General features: G+C 40.0%; 1 protein-coding gene across 1 annotated transcript in view; it reads left to right on the top strand.

The window, feature by feature from the left end:
- Positions 1-4,304: 4,304 nt before the first annotated feature.
- Positions 4,305-15,205, top strand: part of LOC132378519 (E3 ubiquitin-protein ligase RNF144B-like) — a 75,946-nt gene continuing 65,045 nt past the window's right edge. Inside the window, exon 1 of the mRNA XM_059945474.1 lies at positions 4,305-4,639. The gene's annotated coding sequence lies outside the window, so the exon portion shown is untranslated. The remainder of the gene's footprint in view (positions 4,640-15,205) is intronic.

Below are 15,205 nucleotides of genomic sequence, written 5' to 3'. Positions count from 1 at the left end.
CCCCTCCAGGCTTTCCTAATTTCCTTTAGTTCTTTTCAGGCTTCTTTATACTCCTCATGTGCTTTGTTTGATCCTAACTTCCAAAGCTTTACATACTTTTCCTTTTTCTTCTTGACTAAATTCATCACCGCTCTGGACATTCAAGGTTCTCTTATCTTTCCATTCCTGTCCTTCCTTCTAACCTTTCCTGTATTCTGTGCAGTTGATCTTTAAACACCCTCCACATGTCTGATGTGAACTTGCCAGAGAAAAGGTGTTCCCAATTAAGCTTCTTTACTCCTACCTAATGCCCTCATAATTTGTCCAGATCCAATTTAAAACTCTCCCACAAAGACCATACCTTTTGTTATCTATAGCTACCTTGAAAGTTAAGGAGTTGTGATTACTGTTACCTAAATGTTCACCAGGTCAGTCACCTGGTCAGGCTCATTACCCAACACAAGGTCCAGTACAGCCCCTCCCCTCATTGGACTATTCACATATTGATTTAAGGAAGCTTCCTGGATACAATTAGCAAGTTCTGCCCCATCTAAACCTCTTGCACTAAGAAGGCCCCAGTTTAAATTAGTGAAGTTGAAATCCCCATGACAACAACCATAATATTTTTACACTTTTCCTTAATGTGATTATATATCTATTCCTCAATGTACCGGTGGTTATTAGGGTGTCTGTAGTATAATTCTATCAGTGTGATTGTACCCTCCCTACTCCTGAGTTCCACCCAAATGGACACAGTGTCTGACCCCTCCATTATGTCTCCCCTGAGTGCAACTGTGATATTGTCCTTGATTTGTATGCAACTCCCCCCCCCCATCTCTTTTACATCCTCCTCTATCTTTTCTAAAACTTCAAAAAGCTGGTATATTAATCACCCATTCCTGCCCCTCTCTCAACCAAGTTTCAGTAATGGCTACACATCATAGTTCCATGTACTGATCCATACTCCAAGTCCATCACACTTACCCATAATACTCCTAGAATTAAAACACACATACTTCAAACTATCCAACCCATCTTACCTTCTTTTCCTACATGTGCTCAGTGGGCAAAGTTTATGGAAGACCTGGAGAATTTAAGGATGATTGATTGTTACAATTTTTCATAAGTAATTGGTGGGTCCCAGAGCAAATGATATATGGGAATAAATCTAATAGAGCACCAGAGATACGAATACTAAATATAAGTAGTTTATGCATGAAAAGACATAGATGGCTGGGAGATGTTGCAGGCAGAATTTGCATAAGCTTGTGAAACAATGATGACATAAGTTGACCCATTCCTTGTGGATGGAGACACATGAATATGCAGATATGTTATCTAGAGCAAAAACAAATTGCAGGAGGAGAAATCTCAGTAGAGGGATGATGAGAGTTAATTTAAGGGAATTGGGAGTGCAGGAATTCACATTAAAAGGGTTACTGGGCATGGGTGAGAGGGCACAGGTCAGGGTACTTTTAGCTTTCTCAAGGGATACAGGGTTTTTTTTATAGGATATGATGGATAAGCAGGAATTGTGTGTGTGTGTGTGTGTGTGTGTGTAGAAGAGAGAGACAGAATAGGTGAAGAGATTTAGAATGTAAGTCTATCGTCTCATCCACTCTCCGGAGAAGGTGGCGTTAATGCACCATTAAGCTGGGTGCCAGCTGCCGTAAAACAAGAAGAACTCAGCAGATCAGGCAGCATCAGGCAGAGGAAGAGGGATGGTCATGGGATCTTGCCTGTGAAGATTCCATGTGGAAAAAGCAATACAATGCTTTTGTTCTTCTCTGACAAATCTACATTTTCTTATACTAAGGCAACTTTTCTTCACAAAACTTTAGAAACAATGGATTCATTATTTCCAAGTCTAAAATCAATTACCTTTCATAGAGTTGTATTTGAAAGAAGAATGTAAAAGGCATCTTAAAGGTTAGGAGGAGAGATATTTTGGTGGGTGGGAAAAGGGGAGAGGGCATTTCAGAATTTGAGGTCTAAAGAGCACAAGGAATAGCAAGGAAACTGGGACACCTAGCAAGCTCGATCTGGAGGAGTGCAGACTGTCAAGAGAGCTGAAAACGTAAAGACATGAATTACAAGTAGGAATAGGCCTCTCATCTTTTGAGCATGCAGTACTATTCCATAAGATCAGGGGCTGATCTGAACTCCGCATTTCTGTCCACCCAGGTAATCTTTCACCCTTTGTTTATTATAAATCTAGTGCACTCTAAAAATATTCAAAGGCTCTTCTTCTGCCGTTGAGGAAAAGTTTAAGACATTTAAGATCACCTGAGAGAGAAAAAAATGTCATCCCATCTTTCTCTTAACTGGGTAATGCTTTATTTTAAGTAATGTGTCCTAATTATAGATTCCCCCAAAAGAGAATAGAACCTCTCCATATCAAAAACTCTTAGGATCTTTTATGTTTCAGTCATGTGCCGCTTCATTCTTTTGAACTCCAACTGAATGAGCTGAGACCACCTGAACTTTCCTGATAAGAAAACATACTTGTTCCCAAGTTTGTGTCCAGTGAATCATCTCTGAGCTGCTTCCTATAGGCTAACATTCTTCCTTAAATTATGAGACCAGGAGAAGTGGCCTTAACTGAAACACAAGTTCTACAGTTTCTTTGCAATTAACAGTAACATTCCATCAATTTACTGCTGGGTACAAAGTAGATGACTGAGTTAGGGATATGAGAATCCATGGAAAGCTAGATTAAGAAGTTCAAATTCAAAGAGTTCTTGTCCTTACCTACTGTACCTCCTCATGAACCTCATGAATGTTCAGCACAGCATTCTCCGCAACTTCCACCATCTTCAACGGGATCTTACCATCAAGCACATCTTCACCTCCCCCACTCTGTTTTCTGCAGGGTTTGCTGTCTCTGTGATTCCCCTGCCCATTCTTCCCTCCCCAATGACCTTCTTTCTGGCATCATCCCTGCAAGTGGGAGAAGTGCTACACCTGCCCATTCACCTCCTCCCTCACCTTCATTCAGGGTCTCCAAACAGTCCTTCCAGGTAAAATAACACCTTCATCTGCATATCTGTACTCTTAATGCTGCCCCCCCCCCTACATTGGTGAAACCTGACATAGATTGAGGGACAGCTTTGTGGAGCACCTTTCCATAACAAGCAGGATTTCCAGGGGGCCAATTATTTTAAATCCAATCCCCCACTCCATTCTAACGAACAGTTCATGGCCTGCTTTACTGCGGTGGTGAGGCCACCCTCAGATTGGAAAAGCAATACCCGGTAATTTTCCCCTCCCCCTTCTTCCATACCACACTCTAGCTGCCCTATTAACTCAGGCTATCACCTCCGTCTGCTGCCCTTCCCTTTCTCCCATGGTCAACTGTCATCTCTTCTCTTATAGATACCTTCTTCTTCGCCTTCCAGTTTCTCACTCAATCCCCCACCGACCTGTGCTCACCACTGGAATACTGTAGTGCCATTTGGGATCCCTACCAAACCATTCACATCAAAGTCCAGAGATGAGCTGCCAGGTTTGTTATCAGTGATTATAGAAAGACCAGTAGTGTTATAGATATGCTTCTCGACCTCAAATGGGATACCCTACAAAAACGCCAGGCTTTCTGCAATTTACAAGGAAACTTATTCATTAACTCCATTCAACATTAGTCACCTTTTGTGTAACCAGGACAGACCAGCAACCCGACAAAACCAATCCCTGAACTACAAGACCATCCAGACCAACAAGGATTGCTACCGCTACTCACTGTACCCCAGGACCATTCCAGTTTGGAACTTCCTGCAGCTGCTGATAGTAAAATTTTCAAGTCGCTGCTCTTAAACACCGCAACTTAAATTACAACTGCAAGCATAGCCCAGCAGCGGCGGTTGGTACAATAAGGAGAAGACACCTCATAACTTGTACTCCTTCCCTTCCCCCACTTTCCTATCGTGGCTTCTTCCTTTTTTAAATTTCTGGTCCAGATGAAGGGTCTTGGCCCGAATCGTCGCTTGTTTATTCCTTTCCATAAATGCTGCCTGAATTGCTCCAGCTTTGTGTATGTGTTATTCTGGATTTCCAGCATCTGCAGAATCTCTTGGTCAATTTGCATATAGTACATTACGATTCAACCTCTTGCTTTCATAAATAGTTTTTATAATGAATTTTAAAAGAAAACTTTAAAAAAAACTATGTGGGGAACTTAAATCGAGGAACGCAACAGTTCCGCAGAATTCTTTCCGTCTTACTCTGTTCAGTACAGCAGAGGTGAATATCAATATTTAAATTACTGGAAGAAGGAAGTTCTCTCCTTAACTTCCTGCTAATTCACTATATTATGGGTGGAGGTAGGTCTGACGTGGTGTCCGTTGGTTTTAAAAAGAGAACACCCCTCACTTCGCTCTTCAAACTATTTTTTCAGGAAGTTGGAGATATATATTCCGCATCAGGAAGTTGCAGATATATATTGCGCATTATATGGATAAACTATCCGAGGGATGACGCGCTGTTTCGTTGCTTGTGGCGTTTCGGTTGTGTGCAGTCTGTAGCTAAGCTGCAACAGCTGAGACGAGGCAGTGTACGTGCGTTGCTCCAACCCACAGTTTGGCTTTCATCATACCAGGATTAAAGAACAAACAAGCGGCTTTCCTCAACTGTACGTTGGGGTTGGATTTCTCCTTGTTCAGAGGTAATGCATGTTAAAATGTAACAGGTTTAATGTTGATCACTGTTAATCCTTACGCATTGTTCAAAAAATAAACAGCAGGTAGATTGACTAACAGAAAGCCCCATACAGTTACTGGCTACTAGGGGAGTTTTGCTTTTAGGGTTTGTGAGGAATCTCGGACATAGAATTTATGGATAAGGGCAAAACAGTTTGAATGTTTTCTTTGAAGATATAACGTTGTTTCGCGCAGAACTGTTAAGGTTTTAACAGGAGTTTCTCTACTGATAACATTCGTTTTTTTTTAATCACGGAATAGTTGGAACTGAATGTGTGTTGGCAAACTGAATGATTTCACCGACATCAGTATTTGGTTGATAACGTCAATGTCTAGCCAAACTTGCTTCAAAGCAAAAGGTGTCTTACAGACAGATTAACCCGTAGTAGATTGTAGTCGGTGTTTCTGAACACAATTAGATTATAAGAAACGTAACTTTAAAAAAAACTGTAGACTTTTAACGAGCGACTGTACAGATTTTCCCTCGTGTTGAGTCATAATCATCGTTATTGGGGGTTTCAAATGCATTGCGTGCAGATTTAGGGTTGCTCGGATAATAATCCAGAGGCAGTAGTTGCTGCTACTAATATTTAGATGGGTTATGGGGGGTTACTCAATTCGCATGTGATCTGGAAGATTAGTTGGTCGCTAAACTGAGTTCCAGTGATGTATATCGTTTATTTCACAGTTTACACAGTGCAGTTACAAACAAAACAAGAAAAATGCCGGAAGTACAGTACTCAGAAGTTTACTTTTTCTCTCAACAGAAGTGTTGTTTGAACTGAAATGTAAACACAAAATGCTGCAACGGTTCAGATTTTTAACTGTTTTTAGAGTTGTAGAGGCTTAACGGGTCAGGAACAGACTCTGGAAACGGGCACATTAGCTCCATCCAGATGAAAGGAAAGAGGGGAAATTGCATTTGAATGTGGGAAAAGTGGAAGGTTCCGTGTGACAGTATTTGGGAGTGGCAGTGGCCTACGTGGTGGAGGTGCATCTCAGAGAAAAGCAGTACTCATCTTGGTAAACAACCTTGCTTCACTATTTTAACCAAGAGAATTGTCTTCCATGATCCTGGCTACAGCTTGCATACTGCCAAAAGCCAACATTAATTAGGCACTCGAGTTATTGAATACTGCCATCACAAAACAACAAATAGCCAACCCTGATGCCTTCAATCAGGCTTATTTGAATAAATCTCTGCCCAGTTATCATCAATATATGACCTGTAGCACGAGGGGTCCCAACACAGTGGATCAGTATTGTGCTACATTTAGGAATGTCCACTGTTCGGTGCTCACTGTATTTTGGGAAATCTGATTACTTGGCTGTCCTCCCACTTGCATACAACAGGGGCTAATGAGCAAAGCTCCAGAGATAAGAGCAACAAAGAGGTGATAGCAAGAGGTAGATGAGCAGCTATGGGATTGATTCGAGTTGGTAGACTGGGCCTTGTTTGAGGACTCATCGGAGGATCTGAATGAATACACACGGTTGTCACACACTTTATAAAATGGCCATAGGCAAGTGTGTTCCCACAAAGTCATTCAGTCTTCTCCAATCAGAAGCCCTGGGTGAACCATGAGATCCACAGTCTTCTGAGGGCCCAACCAATGGCATTCAGGTCTGGCGACCAAGTAAGCTGCAAGAGATATAGGTATGATCTTTGGAAAGCCATCTCTCATGTAGCAAGTCTGGACCAAACTTGAATCATTCAAGGTGTTTGACACTCTGACAAGGCTTAAATGCTATTACCTCTTACTAAGTAAAGCCAAGTGACATACGGTAGATGACACAAGGCTTCACTTTCAATTGATCTCAATGCCTTCTGTGATTGCTTTGACCATCAAAACATGGAGGAACCCTCATGAACCCTCCACAGTCCCTGATGACCCATTGATTTCAGTCTTTGAGGCCAACAAAAGAGCATCGTTCAGGAGGGTGAACACACAGAAAACATGTGGCCAGATGGGTACCTGGTCAAATACTAAAGACCTGTGCTGATCAACTGGCTGCAGTGTCCACCAATATCTTTAACTTCTTGCTTTGGCAGTCTGAGGCTTCAATAATATCAGTGCTTAAGAAGAATGTGGTAGCCTGCCTCAATAACTATCACCTAGTAGGACATGCATCCATAGTGATGAAGTGTTTTGAGGAATTGGTGATGGCACATCAACTCCTGCCTGAGAATTGATGTTGATCTGCTCCAATTTGCCTACCATCACAACACATCCACAGCAGGTGTTATCTCAATGGCTCTTCACTCAACTCTGGAACTTTAGAATAGTGAAGATGCTCTTTATCAACTACAGCTTCATATTCAATATTATCATCCACTCAAAACTAATCAATAAGCTTCAAGACCTTGGCCTTTATACCTCCTTGTGCAAATGGATCCTCAATTTCCTAGCTTGCAGACTCCAGTCATTTCGGATTGGCAAAACATCTCCATTAGCACAGTTGTCTAAAAGGCTGTGTGCTTATCTCCTGCTCTACTCTCTGTACTTATGACTGTGTGGCTAAGCACAGCTCCAGTGTCATATTTAGGTTTAATGATGACTTGACTGTCATAGGCTGAATCGAAGGTGGTGATGAATCAGCATATAGGAGCGAGATTGCAAATCTGGTTGAGTAGTGCCACAACAACAACCACCTCTCACTGGATGCCAGCAAGACTGAGGAGCTGATTATTGACTACAGAAGGAGGAAACCAGAGGCACAGGAGCTGATCTTCATTGGGGGATCAGAAGTGGGGGGGGGGGGGGGGGGGAGGGGCAGCAACTTTATATTCTTTGGTGTTAACATTTCAGAGGATCTGTCTTGCTGCTGCCATCAGGTGGAAAATACAGGAGCCCCAGGACCCACACTACCAGATTCAGGAATAGTTATTAGCTCTCAACCATCAGGCTCCTGAACCAAAGAGGATAAGTTCACTCAATTTCACTTGTCCCATCGTTGAAATGTTCCCATAACCAATTGAACTTATTTTATGGACTCTTCATCTGATATTTTCAATATATATTTATTTTTCTTTTGTATTTGCACATTGGTTGTTTGCCCCTCCTGTTGGGTGCTATCTTCCCTTGATTCTATTGTTTTTTCTTGGATTTACTCTGTATGCATGCAAGAAAATAAATCAAAGGGTTGTATATGAAGGTCCTTCAGCCCACCATGTACACATTGACTACTCATACATATTAATTCTATTTTCCTTTTTATCTTCTATGCCTTCGCTTTTCAAATAGAATTTGAAATATGACTTAAATGTCATGAGGTGGTCTATCTCCAGCATATTTTAAGACGGGTAATATTGGAGTATAAAAGTTGCATTGTTTGCTGTGTAATCAAAACTATGTAGTCAGCTTTGAACTTGCTATTTGCTATGCATGTATCCAATTTAGTAGGAGAATGAAATCTTAAGAATGTAGAAGACAATGGTGTGTTAATGAGAGGTAGCTAAGAGATGTAGATTAGAACATGATTAAGTCAATGGGTAGAAACAATAGTGGTGGATGTACTTGTGATACACAACTGTAGACCGATTGGATATGCTAATGCAACGAAACCAGGAGATTGCCATAAAAATGCTATGTACACGGATCAGTGGGCAATCAGCGACTAGCTCAATGACTGTCTCAGCTTTGATTTGCAAATGAAAGTTTAATACTTCTTGAAGAATCTTCTGCGTCTCCTGGTTGTTTGTGCGGCACGAGAAACCATGACAGTAACTCCAGATTCCAGATTCCCTATGGGAAAGAAAAAAATCTGATTACCACTAAGCAAGCGTCTTACACATAGCCTTAGACCTTTGCCCTCTGTTTTGATACACTTTTGTTGGGGGGGGGGGAAGGTTTTTTACCTTCCACCCTATCTACACCCTTGTATTTTGTGTACTTCAAACTGATTCCCTCCCAGCAGCTTCTAAATCCAAGAAACACAAACCCAGCTTATTCAGTCTCCCATTTTAACTGTTTGCATCTTAACTCCATCCTCAGCCAGACCTCAGTGAATCTCCTCTGCAGTCTTCCCAGATGCTGTTCTGATTGTAGTGAGGTGATCAGAACAACTTTCTCTGATCCATTTAATGCTTTACAATTATTTTATAAAAGTGTTTCATAACTTCCCTGTTTATTCTGTACATATGTCCCATGTGTCTTAATCTTATCTATTCTCTATTCTGCTGTCTCAAGGATATTTTGATTGTACAGCAAGTTTCTTTATATTCTCCAGAGCCTTATCATTCATTGTGTCTTATTAATCTTCCCAAAGGTACATTGCTTCACACCTACAAGAATTAAATTCCATTTGCCATTGCTCTGTTCAATTTTTTAATCAATTCATCAATATCTTCTTGTAGTTTAAGACTGCTCTCAACATCACTTACACCAGTTCTCAAGTCATCAACAAATGTGACAATCAGGCAATGGTGGTGCTGGGTGCTATTGCTATATACTGCCTAAATCAGATAAGATTATTTCCCTGAGCCCTATTAGTTTTGCCCAATTGCCAACAGAGCAAGAAAGAAACAAAGGATATTTAGCAAAAAAAACATGCAAGACTCGCAATCAAACAATGTCTTTCACGCAGATGCTTCAGCCGATGAAGTAATTTCAAAGGGTGGTTATCATTGTGATGGAGTGTGGAGGTGGATATTTTCTGTGTGTAGCAGGTCATAATTTGGAATGCATTACCAGAAAGGATAGTAAAAGAAGCTTTCGAAAGTGCAATAACTTTCAAAATACAATAGGATAAATACTTGAAAGGTTTAAAACCACAAGTACAATGGATTTAAAGATTGCCTCTGATTCCATGTTGCTGGATGTGTGCTGTTGTTACCTACCAGTATTGGAATCTGTCTTGTGAAAATCAAGAACAATTGCATAGAAAGTCTATTCTGCTGCCTGCAGAAGGAAGCTTCTAAAGCTTGGAATTCAGTGACATGCTTAGAGGGAGAGAAATCATGATTTGACTGTTTAAGCCAACATACAGAGTTCTCTACATAATGAGAGAATTGCAGGTAAATTATGACAGTGTAACCTGGAGCAGCAGATTCCATTGAAAAGCTGAGATTTGTTGTACACAAGGAATGCTGTTTGTCTCAAGGTGAATGGAAGTGATTTTTTTTGTGGTATAAACAGTGTGTTTTTCTTTAATAGAGGGGAGTAAATTAAATTTGTCTTGGACTTCATTTTTAACCTGGACAGGAATCAAGGTAACATATGCGGAGAAGGGGTGACAGGGTGGTGCAGGGAGTGGAGCTGTTGCCTCAGCTCCAGTGATTTGAATTCAACACTGACTTCTGTGCAGTTTGCAGGTTTTCTGTGCCCATATTTTCATCTGGCTACTCGAGTTTCCTCCCAGATCCCAGAGATGTCCAGGTTGACAAGTTCATTGGCCCCCTTAAGATGACTCTGGTGTGAACAGTAGTGGTAACAAGTGGGAGTAGTTGGGAATGTGGAAAAAATAAAATAGGATTACTGTAGGATGGGTGCAAATGTGTGCTTAATGATTGTGATGGACTTGGTGGTTGAAGGGTCTGTCCCTGGCATCTCTCTTGTTAGGAAAGAAGAAAGACTTGAGTATGAGTTTTGATGTCATTGAAGTTGAAGCCAAAGGCTTATCCCATTATAGGTGATATAAAACTAGGGGATTTTGATGTCTCTTCTAACTAATGCACTTGGAATACAAATTCTTCTGTGTATCCCAAAGCTTTTGCTTAATCTCCTTAGCCTTTTTTGGCCTTGACAAACAAGTCAGCTGATTAATGGGGTCTTTATTATGTTTACTCTGAATCTGATAATATTATGTGAAAATTATTGTATCAGCAAAAACTGCATGTCCTATCACAAAACAAATGCACTTATTACTGCCAGTGGATCAGGAAGCAAATTGTGGAACTGTCGTCTTAAATGAGGGTGGGACTGTCGTCTTAAATGAGGGAACTGCAAAAGCTCAGATGCCTTTAGATAGCTTGCACAAAGATCAGGAAACAAAATAAAGCTGTTTTTTTAAAACTTTTTTTATTGTATTTCAAGTAGTTACAAAATAAAAGTAGAGAAAAAAATGTATATTACCCATCCCCCCTCCCCTAACCCCTCCCCCCTAGCATCCCTATAGAAAAAAAAGAAGAAAGAAAGAGTGCCTGGATATTGGAAGATCCCCACATGCTCCATGGAGTTCGTAATAACTTCAGTATATATATTTATTTCTTTCCCCAAATAACCAATTATTTCATCTATATTTAATCCTGCCTTTTGTAAATAAGGGCGCCAAATTTTCAAAAATGTTTCATATTTATCTCTTAAATTATAAGTATTTTTTTCAAGTGGAATACAGCTATAAATTTCTTTCTTCCAATGATCTATACTTAAATATGTATCCTATTTCCAAGTAACTGCAATAGCCTTTTTGGCTACTGCCAATACAATTTTTATAAATTCTTTCTGAAAAATAAAGCTGTTGAAGCAAAAGTGGGAAAACTGGTTTGTTGTTTAGTACTACAGGCGAAGAACAGGTAGATTCTAATACCTAAAAACAGGTGTGTCACATTTTACAAATTCATAAGTGTTAGTGTTAAATCATTGATATGACACTATACATCAATGAAGTAATGGCAGCCCTGTATTTGACCCCCCCCTCCCCCAGGTTGTGACCTTAGAAGTTACAGAAATTTCACCATACTGAATTCACAAATTACTACCCAAAATTTTGAGATATGGAAATAAAATATTGTGTGTGTGTGTGTGTGAGATTATTTTTCAAGGTGCATTTCTTGATGCATGTACAGATAATGTGCCTTCATATTAAGGAAAATTGCAATTGAGATGATTTTCTAGCAAAGCTTACCTTCCTATAGTATGGAGCAACATACACAAAATGCTGTAGGAACTAACTGAGTCAGACAGCATCTATGGAGGGGAATAAACAGTTGAGGTTTCAGGCTGAGACCCTTCATCAGGATTGGAAAGGAATAGGGCAGCAGCTTGCAGAAGAAGGAAGGGGAAGGGGCAAGGAATATGTTGGCAGGTGATAAATGAGACTGAATGATTAGGAAGGGGGATGAAATAAGGACCTGGGAGAGGTACGGGGCTGAGCAGGAGAGAGAAGACAGTGGGCCATTGAAGAAAGAAAATGAGTTAACAAGGATGGCGATTCCTCTACCCTCATAGTGAAATGTGTGACTTGAGTGTGCATTTGATGGGTATTGCAAGAAATTGGCATTGAAGGTGGTCCCATTACGTGTCACCTTTGTAACTGTCTACCATAATCCTGATTTATTGGTAATTTACTCATGTCTGGTTTCACACATTTGTTCCTTTTTTTAAACAACAGTTCTGCTTCAGAAGCCATCTGTACATAAACTTAGTGTTCCACAAAATTATCTTGACACTATTTTGTTTCTAATTTCCTATTTGTTGGTGTTTTTCCTAATTTTAAAGACCTTTACTTTCATCCTTCTATTTTTCCCAGTGGAGAATTATGGGAAAGGTTTTATCAATCTTAATACATACCTGGCAGTTGAAATGAGATTTTCTGCTGCAGCCCTCTTTTCATTCTATCCCCACCTGTTTCTGTAATCGTATTTGTTGGTCTTTACTTCCTGAGAACTACTGAGAATTTATAGTTTGGAACTCTGCTTCCCTCTTCCCAATTCATCAGGAGTTTAGTACTTGTCTAACTACTATTTCATTACTTTTTTAAAAAAAAAGTCCTTTTGAACATTTAAAAAATATATCTTGTATGCCCTCTTCCAAAATTCTAGAAAGCTTCATTATTTTTACCCAAAAATTGATTTAGCATTTCAATTTTACTTTTACTGCCTTACTCACTGAAGACTTTATTTCTTTTTGCATTGACTTGCAGTTGTCCTTTTTTTTTATTATTTCCTAATCTATTTACTTTTGACTACTTTCCATTTTTGTATTTTTGTTATTTTCAGAGTATGTTGTGCCCTTCTGTTTGTCCTTTCTGCTTGTTTTAACATGACGGCAACTCTAAAGTTAAGAAGAGTGGAGGTGATTTGGATTAATTTCTTTTCCTTCAGGCATGGTTACCATACTTGTACAGTAATATGTGTCTGAGACTAATTTCATGCACAGCTTGGAAGTCACCATCCTTAACAGGAGAAAAGCTGCAGATGCTGGAAATCCAAGCAAACAACAAAATGCTGGAGGAACTCAGCAGGCCAGGCTGCATCGATGGAAAAGAGTAAACGGTTGCCGTTTTGGGCCGAGACCATTCATCAGGTCTTGATGAAGGGTTTCGGCCACAAATGTCGACTCTTTACTCTTCCATTAATGCAGCCTTGCCTGCTGAGTTCCTCCAGCATTTTGAGTGAGTCACCATCCTTAGCTGGATACATTTTTTTTTGCAAACTACCCAAAGCGAGGTTATTGAGCACCATTTCTCTTAAGCAATTTTTCCTAAACACAGTAGCAACTGGTTTTATCAAGGTTGAACCAGCTTCTTCTCTTTTCTTGGGGAGGAAAAAGCAGAACTGGTAATTCTTGGCTTCCACGTACTTGTCATATTCAGTTCCAGAGCACCAGTTTCAAATTATACCTCCCATTCCTTTACCTTTTATTCTTTTGTGAATTTTGATAAAGAATAACTTGAGCCAGACATGTTTGTAGTCCATAACAGAATCTGAGGAAAAGTGATAAATGTTAAGGTCCTCGCTTTGTGACTTGTCTCTTCACTGAAGTTTGATACCCTGCACATGCTCTTGATCAATTTACTGTGTTGATGCTATCCCAAACACTTTGCTGTATGTCATCCAACTTGAATGTCCTCTTCCAACATCTTTAGCTGTTTATTCCCTCTTGCCAAGAAGCTATTTTTGATTGGCTCATGGGGAGCCTATCATATTGGTAGAACATTTGTGTGTCAGGGAGCTTGTAACCTGTGTCTTGGTTTTTTTTGTATTATCTGTCTGCAAGTCAATACAGTACTGTACACAGGACCTTCCAAGCTAGTGCCATGTAATGCATTGAAAGGTTATTATTGTGGAAGTAATGGTCTACAAATGGCAATAACATATCTCTTCACAATGCTATTGTCATTCCTTTCTGGATATCCTCTTCTCTGCAGTGCTGTGGTGTTGGTGCTTACTTGTCTCTGCTCTGTATTGTTTTTGTTGGAATTATGGAGAGCCAGAGCAGTAATACTGCAAGGCACTACATGCCTACAGTTTTTCTCCAATGCCTCCATCATTATTCCCCTAAAAGTGACATGTATTCTGAGGACAATCTCTATAGAATGCGGAGTGTGTTGGTTTTCTAAGTTCTGTTCCTGAGTGCGAGGCACTCATTTTGGTTGACTTTCCGTGCACGTATGCTTGTCCTGATGGTTTTTCTTGTAATCAAGAAAAGAGCAGAGTTACTAATAGCAAAGAGAAAGAATAATCTATAACTAGATTATGAAAAGAAAGCGTCGTGATTTTTGCATTGGACAGCTGTGTTTTGTCTCTTTGGTCACAAATTTTGCATGATCAGTACAAGAGAGGTTGTGAAGAACAGGTTCAAACCATGTATTTTTTTTCAAAATAAATGTGTTTCTGAGGAATGTAGTCCTTTGCTAAATTTAGTTTCTTCTATATATAGGTTAACAAGTCTATTTAAATAGTTTCATCAAGTGCTCGTGGAAAGTAATTATCTCTTGGGGACTATTTATGTCAATAAAAGATAGGGATGGTTTCTAAGTCAATAGTGGGAGTTCAATGTGAGAAACGAAATGATTCCAGATAGCATTTCTGATGACACATTAGTAAATGCTGGGACTCATTTTAATTGTCATGTACTTTTTGAGGGAGGAAGGCAAGTTTCAGTGTCTGTTTAAACCCTTTGCTAAGGTGAATGGGCAGACATGCAGTTGTTGAGCTGGAATATATCACAAGTTACACTCCAGCTGGAGTATTGCTTTTAATTCTGGCCACAGCTTTAGAGAAGGTTCAGATGTTTACAGGATAATGCAGTTTGCAGGGATCTATCGAATTCTAGAGCTTCTGCTATCTTGCCTTTTTTCCTGTTTGCATCAGGGCAGCCACTTGTACATGCTGTTCACAAAATGCTCCCCCCTTACCCCCATTGGTTTCACTTGTGTTGTCTGGCCCACCCAGAAGGCCAGAAGATGCAACATGATCCAGACATCACAACATTGCTTTGGACAAAAGATTAACTGTCCATTTTTGTCATTTCACTTGGTTGTTGACATTACCTTTATTCCACCCAGTGGCCTTCTCCATCATCATTACTTAGATTGCCCCTGCACCTCCCATAATGTGCCAGGTTTTGAGCAATTTCTCAACAAGGGTCTGGTAAAGTTTGCCAGTGGTAAGAAAGGAAAATGGTTTACAGGTCTTAATAGAGCAAGACAGATGAATAAGAAGCCAAAATGGCCTTGATCTATTTGTTGTAGGAGCTTGAAAAGTGGTAGCTGCTGTAATAGTTCAAAACATCCTGGATGTGTGAATGGTTCCAGTAGATAAAAAAAAAGTAGCTTGGTATCAGTCACCTGGGAAATGCAGGAATGCC

The sequence above is a fragment of the Hypanus sabinus genome, chromosome 20 (assembly GCF_030144855.1).
Source record: "Hypanus sabinus isolate sHypSab1 chromosome 20, sHypSab1.hap1, whole genome shotgun sequence".
In the NCBI taxonomy this organism is placed as follows: Eukaryota; Metazoa; Chordata; class Chondrichthyes; order Myliobatiformes; family Dasyatidae; genus Hypanus; species Hypanus sabinus.
This window is presented reverse-complemented; position numbering and strand designations above follow the sequence as displayed.